We start from the raw sequence: 14,380 nt of genomic DNA on the forward strand, positions 1-14,380 counted from the left end.
TCAGAAGTCTAGGATTTAGAGGAGGTGGTCAGGGTAGGGCTCACTGGGAGAGGGAGGAACAGGCAAAGTCTTGAGGGACGTGTGGGACTGATCCCAGCAGATTTGTGAGGGAAGTGCCCTTCAAGCTGGAAGGGGATTCTCAATAATTTGGTCTTGGCTGTCTTTTACACTCTTCAAGTTTGTTGAGTTTTTGTTCTGTAGTTGACATTTTACATTCCATGAAAGGGTCCTTGAAACTTAGAGATTCCTGGGGCATCCCTTGAGAATTGCTGTTGGAGTGAAGGCTCTGAGGAAGATACTTGACGAGTCTGTTGTAATGATCCAAGAGTGTCCTTGTGACTAGAGAGTGATCCTGGGGAGAGTCAGGAGAAGAAGTCAGAGAGGTAGGTAACTGTGTCCCAATCATGTAGAACTTTCCAGGATCATAAAAAACCTTAAGTTTTACACTGAGGCACATGGGGCATCACTGAAGAGCTTTGAGCACAGTAGGGGTATGTTCTGACTTAAGGTTCTAAGAAGACACTGTGGTTGCCATGTTGCAACTGAATGGAGAATGCAGGAGTGGAAGTTGGCAGACTTGTAAGAGACTTACAGTCATTCAGAAATGAGGTATCCACATTTATCAGTTAACTCTTAATATATAAGTAGGCTCATTCCAAACTCCCTTCATATTGTTAAAGTGCTGCCACTTCTCTTTGATTGATTCACATTCAATGTATTCTCTTCTCTTCCTTTTCCTCACAGCCTTACATAAAGATGCTATTTCTTAACTGCACATTTCCTGTAATCTTTTTTTTAATTTAAATTTATTTATTTTAATTAGAGGCTAATTACTTTACAATATTGTATTGGTTTTGCCATACATCAACATGAATCCGCCGCGGGTGTACACAATCACTTATTTTCTTAGCTCCATTTTAGCTAATATTTTCTAATTCCGTACTCTTTTATCAGCAAATTCTTTTCTTTAGATATTTGGAAACATACAATACTTTGAAAGGGAATTATGAATCCTTTCGTTAACATTTTTCTTACCATTTTTTAATTTATTCATTTCAGCTCCATGTTTTCATTTTTTTTAATGACACATTTATCTATAATGAATGTCTTGCATTTTAAACCTGGTTTTCCTTGACTTCAATTTCAATATGAATTTTTTCCTGAACACATTTTTTTGGGTACACAAATTCCTTATAAAGTAAAAATAGAAGTTTCTTTTCTTTTAGTACTTAAAAAGTCAAAAAAGTCTATCATCTGTATGATTTAATTAGTTTGAAGTCACTGTTTCTCTACATTTAAAAAATTCCTTCCAGTGTAATACTCATCCATTTGAAATCTCAATGTTATTTTGAAACATAATTTATTAGCCAGCATTGTTTTCTACGTGTATTTAATCCTCTTGAAGAATAAGTTTCACATTTTCCTTTACCCACCACTCATAACCTGCCCCTTGTTGGCTCATGAGGATGTGGTGAGTTTAGGCATTTACTTATATTATTTCTCATTCAGTTTTTATTTTCATATTGAGGTATTAGAAAAAAAATCTTATTAAACCTTAAAAAATTTTTAAACTTAAAAAAATTGAGAAATAATTTACATACAACATTATATTAGTTTCAGGTGTACAGCATAATGATTTGACATTGACTATATTGCCAGACAGTGTCCATCTTAAGTCTAATTAACTATTTGTCACCACACATTGTTTTCAAAATTTTTCTTGTGATAACTTCTATGGTTTAATCTCTTAGCAACTTTCAGTTATGCAATACAGTGTTGTTAAGTATGGTCACTGTGTACATTACATCCCCATGGATTATTTATTTCATGACTGGCAGTTTGTGCCTTCTGACTCCCTTTACCCATTTCTCCCACTTCCTCCCTCCCACTACCTGGTCTGGCAACCACCTATCTGTTCTCTGTGTCTGTTACCTTGGTTTTTCTTAGATTCCTCATTCAAGTGAGCTTCTATTGTATTTGACTTTCTCTGTTTGATTTATTTTACTTGTAATCCCCTCATGATCCACCCGCGTTATTGCAAATGGAAAGATTTCACTTTGTATAGCTAAATATTTCATTGTATATACATCTGTTTGAAACCTTACAAATAGCTGTGAAAAGAAGAGAAGTGAAAAGCAAAAGAGAAAAGGAAAGATATAAACATCTGAATGCAGAGTTCCAAAGAATAGCAAGAAGAGATAAGAAAGCCTTCTTCAGCAATCAATGCAAAGAAATAGAGGAAAACAACAGAATGGGAAAGACTAGGGATCTCTTCAAGAAAATCAGAGATACCAAAGGAACATGTCATGCAAAGATGAGCTCAATAAAGGACAGAAATGGTATGGACCTAACAGAAGCAGAAGATATTAAGAAGAGATGGCAAGAATACACAGAAGAACTATACAAAAAAGATCTTCATGACCCAGATAATCACGATGGTGTGATCACTCACCTAGAGCCAGACATCCTGGAATGTGAAGTCAAGTGGACCTTAGAAAGCATCACTATGAACAAAGCTAGTGGAGGTGATGAAATTCCAGTTGAGCTATTCCAAATCCTGAAAAATGATGCTGTGAAAGTGCTGCACTCAATATGCCAGCAAATTTGGACAACTCAGCAGTGGCCACAGGACTGGAAAAGGTCAGTTTTCATTCTAATCCCAAAGAAAGGCAATGCCAAAGAATGCTCAAACTACTGCACAATTGCACGCATCTCACATGCTAGTAAAGTCATGCTCAAAATTCTCCAAGCCAGGCTTCAGCAATATGTGAACCGTGAACTTCCTGATGTTCAAGCTGGTTTTAGAAAAGGCAGAGGAACCAGAGATCAAATTGCCAACCTCTGCTGGATCATAGAAAAAGCAAGAGAGTTCCAGAAAAACATCTATTTCTGCTTTATTGACTATGCCAAAGCCTTTGACTGTGTGGATCACAATAAACTGTGGAAAATTCTGAAAGAGATGGGAATACCAGACCACCTGATCTGCCTCTTGAGAAATCTGTATGCAGGTCAGGAAGCAACAGTTAGAACTGGACATGAAACAACAGACTGGTTCCAAATAGGAAAAGGAGTTCGTCAAGGCTGTATATTGTCACCCTGTTTATTTAACTTATAGGCAGAGTACATCATGAGAAATGCTGGACTGGAAGAAACACAAGCTGGAATCAAGATTGCCAGGAGAAATATCAATAACCTCAGATATGCAGATGACACCACCCTTATGGCAGAAAGTGAAGAGGAACTCAAAAGCCTCTTGATGAAAGTGAAAGTGGAGAGTGAAAAAGTTGGCTTAAAGCTCAACATTCAGAAAACGAGGATCATGGCATCTGGTCCCATCACTTCATGGGAAATAGATGGGGAAACAGTGGAAACAGTGTCAGACTTTATTTTTCTGGGCTCCAAAATCACTGCAGATGGTGACTGCAGCCATGAAATTAAAAGATGCTTACTCCTTGGAAGGAAAGTTATGACCAACCTAGATAGCATTTTCAAAAGCAGAGACATTACTTTGCCAACAAAGGTTCGTCTAGTCAAGGCTATAGTTTTTTCTGTGGTCGTGTGTGGATGTGAGAGTTGGACTGTGAAGAAGGCTGAGCGCCGAAGAATTGATGATTTTGAACTGTGGTGTTGGAGAAGACTCTTGAGAGTCCCTTGGACTGCAAGGAGATCCAACCAGTCCATTCTGAAGGAGATCAGCCCTGGAATTTCTTTGGAAGGAATGATGCTAAAGCTGAAACTCCAGTACTTTGGCCACCTCATGTGAAGAGTTGACTCATTGGAAAAGACTCTGATGCTGGGAGGGATTGGGGCAGGAGAAGGGGACGACAGAGGATGAGATGGCTGGATGGCATCACTGACTCGATGGACGTGAGTCTGAGTGAACTCCGGGAGTTGGTGATGGACAGGGAGGCCTGGGTTGCTGTGATTCATGAGGTCAAAAAGAGTCGGACACGACTGAGCGACTGATCTGATCTGTGTGTATCACATTACTTCAGCCATTTATCCGTTAATGGGCATTTATGTTGTTTCCATATATTGGCTATTGCAAATAACACTTCCATGAACATGGGAGTGCATATATCTTTTCAAGTTAGGTGTTTTTGTTTTCTTTACATAAATACCCAGAAATGGAATTACTATATCAAGTGATTGTCCTATTTTTAATTTTTGAGTAAACTCTACTGCTTTCCATAGTGGCTACACCAATTTACACTTCCATATTTAGTATCCAAGCTCCCTTTTCAACATCTCCTCCCTTGCCAACACTTGTTATTTCTTATCTTTTAAATAATAGTCATTCTAACAGGTGTCAGGTTTCATTGTTAATTTGATTTTCATTTCCTAATGATTTTCGATATTGAGCATCTTTTCATGTACCTAATGGTCTTAATGTCTCCTTTGTAAAATGTTTATTTAGCTCCTCTGCCTATTTTAAAATCAGATTGTTTGTTTTTGTCACAGAGTTGTCACAGAGTTTGTCACAGAGTTCTTTATATATTTTGAATATTAACCATTGATCCAGAATATGATTTACCAATATTTTCTCCCATTCAGTAGGTTACCTTTTAATTTTGTTGATAGTTTCCTTTGCTGTGCAGAAGCTTTAGTTTGATGTAGTTCCTTGTTTATTTTTGCATTTGTTTTCTTTATTTTTAGTATCAAATCCCCAAAAATCATTGCCAAGATAGATGTCAAGAAGCTTACTACTTATGTTTTCTTCTAGAAGCTTTATGGTTTCAAATCTTTAGTCCATTCTGAGATAATTTTTGTGTGCAGTAGAAGATAGTGGTCCAATTTCATTCCTTTGCATGTGGCTGTTTAGTTTTCCCAACACCATTTATTGAAGAGATTATCCTTCTCCATTGTATATTCTTGATTCCTTTCTCATAAAGTAATTGACTATATGTCTATGGGCTTATTTCTGGGTTCTCTATTCTGTTCCATCAATTTATGTCTCCAAAACAATTATTTCTTAAATTTAATTGGAATTGAGTGGGGTTGGGATAGTTTGGTAGTTAATCTAGAAAAGGAATTTTGGTGTATTCTATATAAATGGACCTTAGCATTGTCTTTAAAATAAATGAAATATTTCAGTGTGCTCATTAACTTGAACCAAAGATTATATGAAGCCTTTCCTCTCATGAGGAGAAAGAGTAAAAAAGTACAAATTGGTTTATTGAAGATGACTAACAATTCTCTAGTTAAATTTTAAAATATGAAAAACCTTACTCTTATTTCTAAGCTGTTAAATTCTCATAAATAAAGAATAAAGTTAATAAATAAAGTTATATCAACTGATGTCACCAATTTTATTGTTTTGATTTTACATTTTTTTGTAATTTCATATTCTTCCAGTTTGTCGGCTAATTACAAAGTACTTTGAAACTTCTTTTCTTGTTCTTTGTTTTACTCAGGCAGTGTCCTCTCCCTCTTGCTCCCCAAAGGAAGAGAAGAATGATCATCAATGGTAAATGGCAGTTGCAGAACCAACACCAAAATGAAGCTTCACACTCAGGAGGGAACACTAAGCTTGCTAGGGTTTTGGGTGCTCTTCATATCAGAGAAACTTCTTTCATAATGAGCTACAGAAATGACCCTTGAAAACATAGTCTGAAACTTCTATTTTCAGTGCAGAAATTTCCTGACTTACAGAGGTTCGACGATTTTTCAACTTTATATGAGGCAAAAGCAGTATTCATCCAATGGAAGCCATACTTCAGATTCTGAATTCTGATATTTTCCCGGGGCTAGTGATTTGTCCTACTTTCTCTCTTGTGATGCTGGACAGCTGCAGTGCCACAGCTTCCAGTGGACCACACAATCACAGGGGTAAACAACTCATACACTTACCACCATTCTGCCCCCATACAAACATGCTGTATTTTCTTTTCCTTCCTTCTGAGATAAAATTTATTTATCTCAATAAATTTCATGAGATATTTAGCATTTTATTATAAAATAGTTTGTGTTAGTTGATTTTGCCAAATGTACATATTCTGAGTATATTTAAGATAGGCTGCACTAAGCTATGATATTCAGTACATTTCACTTTCAGTTCAGTCGCTCAGTCTTGTCCGACTCTTTGTGACCCCATGGGCTGCAGCACACCAGGCTTCTCTGTGCATCACCAACTCCTGGAACTTGCTCAACTCAAGTCCATTGAGTCAGTGATACCATCCAACAATCTCATCCTCTGTTGTCCCCTTTTCCTCCTGCCTTCAATCTTTCAAGCATCAGGGTCTCTTCCAATAAGTCAGCTCTTTGCATCACGTGGCCAAAGTATTGGAACTTCAGCTTTAACATCAGTCCTTTCAATGAATATTCTCCAACACCACAGTTCAAAAACATCAATTCCTCAGTGCTCAGCTTTCTTTATGGCCCAACTCTCACATCCATACATGACTACTGGAAAAACCATAGCTTTGACAAGATGAACCTTTGTCAGCAAAGTAATGTCTCTGCTTTTTAATACGCTGTCTAGATTGGTCATAGCTTTTCTTCCAAGGAGCAAGTGTATTTTAATTTCATGGCTGCAGTCACCATCTGCAGTGATTTTGGAGCCCCCAAAAGATAAAATCTGTCACTGTTTCCATTGTTTTCTCACCTACTTGCCATGAAATGATGGGACCGGATGCCATGATCTTCATTTTTTGAATAATGAGTTTGAAGCCAACTTTTTCATTTTCTTGTTTCACTTTAATCAAGAGGTTCCTCTTCACTTTCTGCCATAAGGGTGGTGTCATCTGCGTATCTGAAGTTATTGATATTTCTCCTGGCGATCTTGATTCCAGTTTGTGTTTCATCCAGCCCAGTATTTCGCATGATATAGTCTGCATATAAGTTAAATAAGCAGGGTGACAATATACAGCCTTGACTTACTCCTTTCCTAATTTGGAACCAGTCCGATGTTCCATGTCCAGTTCTAACTATTGTTTCTTGGCCTGCATACAGATTTCTCAGGAAGCAAGCAAAGTGGTCTGGTATTCCCACCTCTTGAAGAATTTTCCACAGTTTGTTGTGATCCACAGATCCACATAGTCAAAAGCTCGGGTATAATCAATAAAGCAGAAGTAGATGCTTTTCTGGAACTCTCTTGCTTTTTCTATGATCCAATAGATGTTACCAATTTTATCTCTGGTTCCTCTGCCTTTTCTAAAACCAACTTGAACATCTGGAAGTTCATGGTTCACATACTGTTGAAGCCTGGCTTGGAGAATTTTGAGCATTACTTTGCTAGTGTGTGAGATGAGTGTAATTGTGCAATATCTTGAACATTCTCTGGCTTCACCTTTCTTTGTGATTGGAATGAAAACTGACCTTTTCCAGTCCTGTGGCCACTGCTGAGTTTTCCAAATTTGCTGGCATATTGAGTGTGGCACTTTAACAGCAGTTTAGTAGGTTACATCTATTAAATTTGGTTTCAACTCAACGATATTTTCAACTTATAATGGGATTATTGAGACTTAATTCCATTTTAAGTTAAGAAAGATCTGTGGTGTACTTCTCCTGAATCTATATGGAGGAACTGCTACATATGTAAGGTGTACATAAAACTTGTTCTCTAAATTGAAATAAAATTGAGAATTAAAAGTGCACTGCTGCTGCTGCTGCTAAGTCACTTCAGTTGTGTCTCTGTGCGACCCCATAGACAGCAGCCCACCAGGCTCCGCTGACCCTGGGATTCTCCAGGCAAGAACCCTGGAGTGAGTTGCCATTTCCTTCTCCAATGCATGAAGGTGAAAAGTGAAAGTGAAGTCGCTCAGTCCTGTCCGACTCTGAGTGACCCCATGGACTGCAGCCTACCAGGCTCCTCTGTCCATGGGATTTTCCAGGCAAGAGTACTAGAGTGGGGTGCCATAGCCTTCTCTGCTACAAGGTGTCAATTATGACTGTCTCCAGCACACCAAAATGTCTGTTCACCCTATATACCTGTATTAGAGAAGCACACTTCTTCCCATGGCTTTTGTGTCCTGAAGGAAAAAAAAATTCCAGAATAGTACGGTATAAACATTTTTACTTTTCTCTGCCTCTTCTTTTATCCTTCCCTAGAAGAGGAGGAGATTGACAAGTTTGGGAGAAAACTGAGCATGAAATCTCCAAGTATAACCACTGCCAAAGCAACCAATGTAATACTTGATACTTCCCAAAATAAAGATATCCCCAGATGCCTGTTGCAGAAGTTTCTGATATTATATAAAATGATAATTTGTGCTTGATAATTCTAATTTTAAATGTCCATATGGAGTTTTGAAAAATTAAATTTGAAATATCTCTCTCTTTCCTACAGCTCCCTCTACTGTAAATCTTTTCAAAATAGGTAGAAAATTCTTTTTAAAGGAACACTTTCTTTTCACTTTTACATATCATCAAAAGGTGGCTTCTCTGTTTCTGAGAATTCTCTGTTTAATAAAATTTAAATTTAGCTTTTGTCTTTTTGTACTCATTAAGGGTGCAACCTACTTTATTTTTTGTGTTCTTGAGCTCCATTTATTATTAACCTAAAATTTAAAATCTAACCTAAATTGTGCAGTCCAGGTTAGGAAGTTTTTGGTTTTCTTCTTTTAAAAGCTTCTCTGCAAAAGAGTGCCACTCGAGTGTCTGTCACTTCTGAGCAGCCTACAAATCTTTCCATGGTACTGAATCTTTAAAGACAGAAACAAAAGAAACTAACAATAAACATTCACAAAAGCCTATTTTCAACTACTTGGAAAAAAAAAACCAGGATGGTTTAATAAATAAAGATGCAGTACTGTTCTAAATGTAATCTATCTTTTAGATTATGAAATACCTACATTTGTATACTACTATCTCAGCTTACATTACCCCTATCTCGTGAATCCATCAAAACTGACCATATTAGTATTTCAGAACTAAAAGGCATTGAGCTCCACACACCTGATTATTTACTGCAACTCTAAATCTAGCATCAGTGTGTTCTTTTAGCTCAACAGGAGCAAATCAGTTGAGTATATCAAAGTTGAGAGTGCTGAACCATCCAGGCATCTTTTCTTGAAAAGGAATCCTCCCTTCACCCTGGCTGAAGAGTCTCTAGGGAGAGACATCAAGAGGACACAGAGACTGCACTCAGTCTGAGGAAGAATGCTCCCTTCACTAAACCGATTTACTCATAAAACCCTTCCCTCTCTTGAAACTGCTATGCTGAAGGTTAGTCAGCATCTAGTTGCCTCAGCAAGTTGTCTTTTCTTGGTTCTCATCTTACGCAGTTCATCACCTGTGAACCCTTGTGAACTGTCCTGTGCTCCCTATTCCCTCATGGCTTTAGTTTTTTCCCCATCTGTTATTGATTATCTTCTCTCCTTCTTCAACTTTGAGGTGATCTTTAAAACCTTCTGGTATCATCTTTTCTCTGTAGATATTTTCCTTCTTTTTGTCCATCACCTCCTCAACACAGAAGATTCCTAGTTCTACACTTCTATAAAAATTTCTAACCGCCTGCTGGACTTCTCCATCTCAAAATATCTACACCTCACAAAGCAATTTCTGTTACCTTTTGTGCAGGCCTTTTGTCTCTCTTCCTCTGTGCTTTCCTTCTTGCTCTTCCCTCCATCTGGAGTCCCTTTGCAGCTTCAGGGTGTTCAAATTCTGTGAAGTTCAAGCCTCAAATACCACTTCTAGCTCAAGCTTATCCAGATTTTTTAACCACATTTGATATTTTCATGTGTTGAACTCAGGCAGTCCTCTGGGCTGTCTTATAAAAGAGATTCCACTCCATATATTTTGTAGGTTATTTATATATCCTTATACTGTAGTTCACAACTGACTCCTACTATAATATATATTTGTTAAGAAAATGTAGCTTTTCTTAACAAATCCCTCTATAACCAGGATGATTATCCTCATAAGCCACCACACACCTAATGTGACTAAAGCACAGTAGTAAATGGCACATAGGACATGACACTTTTTTCCTAAAGAAACATGGGATGACTGGGGTTATTCACATATTTTTTCTGACTTTACCCACCACTGAGGATGAATGGTTCACATGTGTGACAATACGCAGACTCCAGTGCTCGGAGACCCCTCATATGGATATATAGTATTCTACTCTGCCCCCTCCAATTTTTGACTTGAGGAGTCCTGGAGGCTGGGAGAAGAAAAGTTCTGATTTGATGCACACTTTGAATTCCTTCTGCTCAAATGTCCTATGCTTTGACTTTGTGATCATTATTACAGTTTACTTAAGGGATTTGTCCTAGCCCATTTCTGTATGACTACCAGTCTACTCCTCTCCTCTCAATACTGATCCTCTTCAGTTCAGTTCAGTCGCTCAGTCATGTCTGACTCTTTGCGACCCCATGAATCACAGCACGCCAGGCCTCCCTGTCCATCACCAACTCCCAGAGTTTACTCAAACTCATGTCCATCGAGTCAGTGATGCCATCCAGCCATCTCATCCTCTGTCATCCCCTTCTCCTGCCCTCTATCTTTCCCAGCATTACTGTCTTTACAAATGAGTCAGCTCTTTGCATCAGGTGGCCAAAGTATTGGAGTTTCAGCTTCAATATCAGTCCTTCCAAAGAACACCCAGGACTGATCTCCTTTAGGATGGACTGGTTGGATCTCCTTGTAGTCCAAGGGACTCTCAAGAGTCTTCTCCAACACCACAGTTCAAAAGCACCAATTCTTTGGCACTCAGCTTTCTTCATAGTCTAACTCTCACATCCATACATGACCACTGGAAAAACCATAGCCTTGACTAGACGGACCTTTGTTGACAAAGTAATGACTCTGCTTTTCAATATGCTATCTAGCTTGGTCATAACTTTACTTCCAAGGAGTAAGCATCTTTTAATTTCATGGCTGCAATCACCATCTGCAGTGATTTTGGAGCCCAAAAAAACAAAGTCTGACACTGTTTCCACTGTTTCCCCATCTATTTCCCATGAGGTAATGGGACCAGATGCCATGATCTTTGTTTTCTGAATGTTGAGTTTTAAGCCAACTTTTTCACTCTCCTCTTTCACTTTCATCAAGAGGCTTTTTAGTTCCTCTTCACTTTCTGCCATAAGGGTGGTGTCATCTGCATGTCTGAGGTTATTGATATTTCTCCCGGCAATCTTGATTCCAGCTTGTGCTTCTTCCAGTCCAGCGTTTCTCACGATGTACTCTGCATAGAAGTTAAATAAGCAGGGTGAAAATATACAGCCTTGAGGTACTCCATTTCCTATTTGGAACCAGTCTGTTGTTCCATGTCCAGTTCTAACTGTTGCTTCCTGACCTGCATATAGGTTTCTCAAGAGGCAGGTCAGGTGGTCTGGTATTCCCATCTCTTTCAGAATTTTCCACAGTTTATTGTGATCCACACAGTCAAAGGCTTTGGCATAGTCAATAAAGCAGAAATAGATGTTTTTCTGGAACTCTCTTGCTTTTTCTATGATCCAGCGGATGTTGGCAATTTGATCTCTGGTTCCTCTGCCTTTTCTGAAACCAGCTTGAACATCTGGAAGTTCAGGGTTCACGTATTGTTGAAGCCTGGCTTGGAGAATTTTGAGCATTACTTTACTAGCATGTGAGATGAGTGCAACTGTGCGGTAGTTTGAGCATGCTTTGGCGTTGCTTTTCTCTGGGATTGGAATGAAAACTGACCTTTTCCAGTCCTGTGGCCACTGTTGAGTTTTCCAAATTTGCTGGCATATTGAGTGCAGCACTTTCACAACATCATCTTTCAGGATTTGAAATAGCTCAACTGGAATTCCATCACCTCCACTAGCTTTGTTCATAGTGATGCTTCCTAAGGCCCACTTGACTTCACAATCCAGGATGTTTGGCTCTAGGTGGATGATCACACCTTCGTGATTATCTGGGTCGTGAAGCTCTTTTTTGTACAGTTCTTCTGTGTATTCTTGCCACCTCTTCTTAATATCGTCTCCTTCTGTTAGGTCCCTACCATTTCTGTCCTTTATCGAGCCCATCTTTGCATGAAATATTTCCTTGGTATCTCTGATTTTCTTGAAGAGATCTCGAGTCTTTCCCATTCTGTTGTTTTCCTCTATTTCTTTGCATTGATGGCTGAGGAAGGCTTTCTTATCTCTCCTTGCTATTCTTTGAAACTCTGCATTCAGATGTTTATATCTTTCCTTTTCTCCTTTGCTTTTTGCTTCTCTTCTTTTCACAGCTATTTGTAAGGCCTCCCCAGACAGCCATTTTGCTTTTTTGCATTTCTTTTCCTCTTATCTCTCCCCAAATGTCTGAGAAGCTTGCTATTTCAATTCCATGGATAAATTATAATAGGGCCCAGTAGCAGTAGGAACCAAGGCTGCTGCTGCGGCTGCTAAGTCACTTCAGTAGTGTCCGACTCTGTGCGACCCCATAGAGGGCAGCCCACCAGGCTCCCCTGTCCCTGGGATTCTCCAGGCAAGAACACTGGAGTGGGTTGCCACTTCCTTCTCCAATGCATGAAAGTGAAAAGTGAAAGTGAAGTCGCTCAGTTGTTTCCGACTCTTAATGACCCCATGGACTGCAGCCTACCAGGCTCCTCCATCCATGGGATTTGCCAGGCAAGCGTACTGGGGTGGGGTGCCAGTGCCTTCTCCAGTGAACCACAGCACTTTCATCCGTATCATTGCTCTCTTTATCCAGAGCAGGCAAGCTATTTAAGGAAGGAGTTTAGGGAGGAGCCAAAGAAGGGTCAGAAGATGGTCAGCCCAGTCTCACACTGTGCATGGACCTTTTCCCTCCAGTTTTTGGATGCTGGACCTCAATCTCCCTACCCTTCAAGAATACCACACTCTTCCTGTAGTCCCTCCCAATCAAATCTCTTTCAGGGAGCCTAGATTCATTTGACAAATCTTACAAATTGGAAAGCTATCTGCAGGAAAGTTTTATGCTCTCTCCCACAGTCCTATACTTCACAAAGACTATAAAATATGTCTGGACTCCTGTTCTAGGGAACCCAAGGCCATTAGACTGAGGTGGTTCTAATGCTGTGCAGTCTATGTAAGTGAGTAAACCAGTGTAAGTCTGTACTTTCATCACCTTTATAAAGAATATTTTACTTTATTATTATTTTTTGTAGGAGGATTTAAATAATTTGAATTTGACCTGTCCTGCATTTTATTAGAAATTGGAAATATGGGTGAATTTGAACAAGTGCCCTAATGAAGTCAAATCTGCTTTAATCCTTATTTCTCTTCTTTGCCTTTTTAGGAGAAGGTAAATGGCAATCCACTCTAGTATTCTTGTCTGGAAAATCCCATGGACAGAGGAACCTGGAGGGCCAGAGTCCATGGGGTCGCAAGCAGTAAGACAAGATTGGGCGACTAAGCATGAAGCATGAATTACTCTCTCTGAGAAAATCAAGGCCATAAATAACCTGCAGGTAAATAAAAAGCTTATTGATGCCGTGTGCCTTCTGTCCCTTATACAAAGCTCTAATTTTCATGCAAACAAGGCCTGCCTTGAGAGAAAACTTCAGCTGTGTGGAATGCCCTGCAGCACATTGTAAGAGGCTCTGTGATGTAATTATAAACCTTTGCTGGTTTAAAGTTGTTGTAACCCCTCCATATGATTTAGTACTGGATCCTGAGGTAATTGAGGTTCCCTGGTAGTTCAGTTGGTAAAGAATCTGCTTGCAATGCAGGAGACCCTGGTTTGATTCCTGGGTTGGGAAGATCCGCTGGAGAAGGAACAGGCTACCCACTCCAGTATTCTTAGGCTTCCCTGGTGCCTCAGCTGGGAAAGAATCCGCCTGCAACCCGGGAGACCTGGGTTTGATCCCTGAGTTGGGAAGATCCTCTGGAGAAGGGAATGGCTACCCACTCCAGTAATCTCGCCTGAAGAATCCCCATGGACAGAGGAGCCTGGTGGGATACAGTCCATAAGGTAGTACAGAGCTGGACACAACTGAAGCGACTTAGCACACACCCACAGTTGCTTTACGATGTTGTGTTAGTTCCTGCTGTACAGCAAAGTGAGTCAGCGATACATATACACATATCCCCTCTTTTTTGGATTTCCATCCCATTTAGGTCACCACAGAGCACTGAGTAGAATTCCCTGTACTATACTGTAGGTTGTCATTAGTTATCTATTTTGTATATAGCAGTGTATAAATGTAAATTCCAATCTCTCAATTCATCCCACTCTTTCTTTCCCCCTTGGTGTACATACGTTTGTTCTCTACATTTGTATCTTTATTTTTGCTTTGCAAATAGATTCTTCTGTACCATTTTTCTAGATTCCACATATATGTGTTAATATATGATATTTGTTTTTCTGACTACATCACTCTATATGACATCCTTGTAAGACTCCATCAGAATGCATCCATCATGCCTTTAACACATAAAACCCAAACTCCCAGGTTATTTTTATCACTTGTATTTTCCTCTCTCCATCCTTTCAGGGATCTAGATTC

The 14,380-nt window shown here is 39.3% G+C and overlaps 1 non-coding gene across 1 annotated transcript; it reads right to left on the bottom strand.

Annotated features, from left to right (window-relative positions):
• Nucleotides 1-5,408: 5,408 nt before the first annotated feature.
• Nucleotides 5,409-5,613, bottom strand: LOC139182860 (small nucleolar RNA U3). Its single transcript, XR_011566425.1, has one exon. It is a non-coding gene; the product is annotated as a small nucleolar RNA U3 (small nucleolar RNA).
• Between the last annotated feature and the right edge of the window lie 8,767 nt (nt 5,614-14,380).

Source organism: Bos indicus, chromosome 4 (assembly GCF_029378745.1).
Source record: "Bos indicus isolate NIAB-ARS_2022 breed Sahiwal x Tharparkar chromosome 4, NIAB-ARS_B.indTharparkar_mat_pri_1.0, whole genome shotgun sequence".
NCBI lineage: Eukaryota > Metazoa > Chordata > Mammalia > Artiodactyla > Bovidae > Bos > Bos indicus.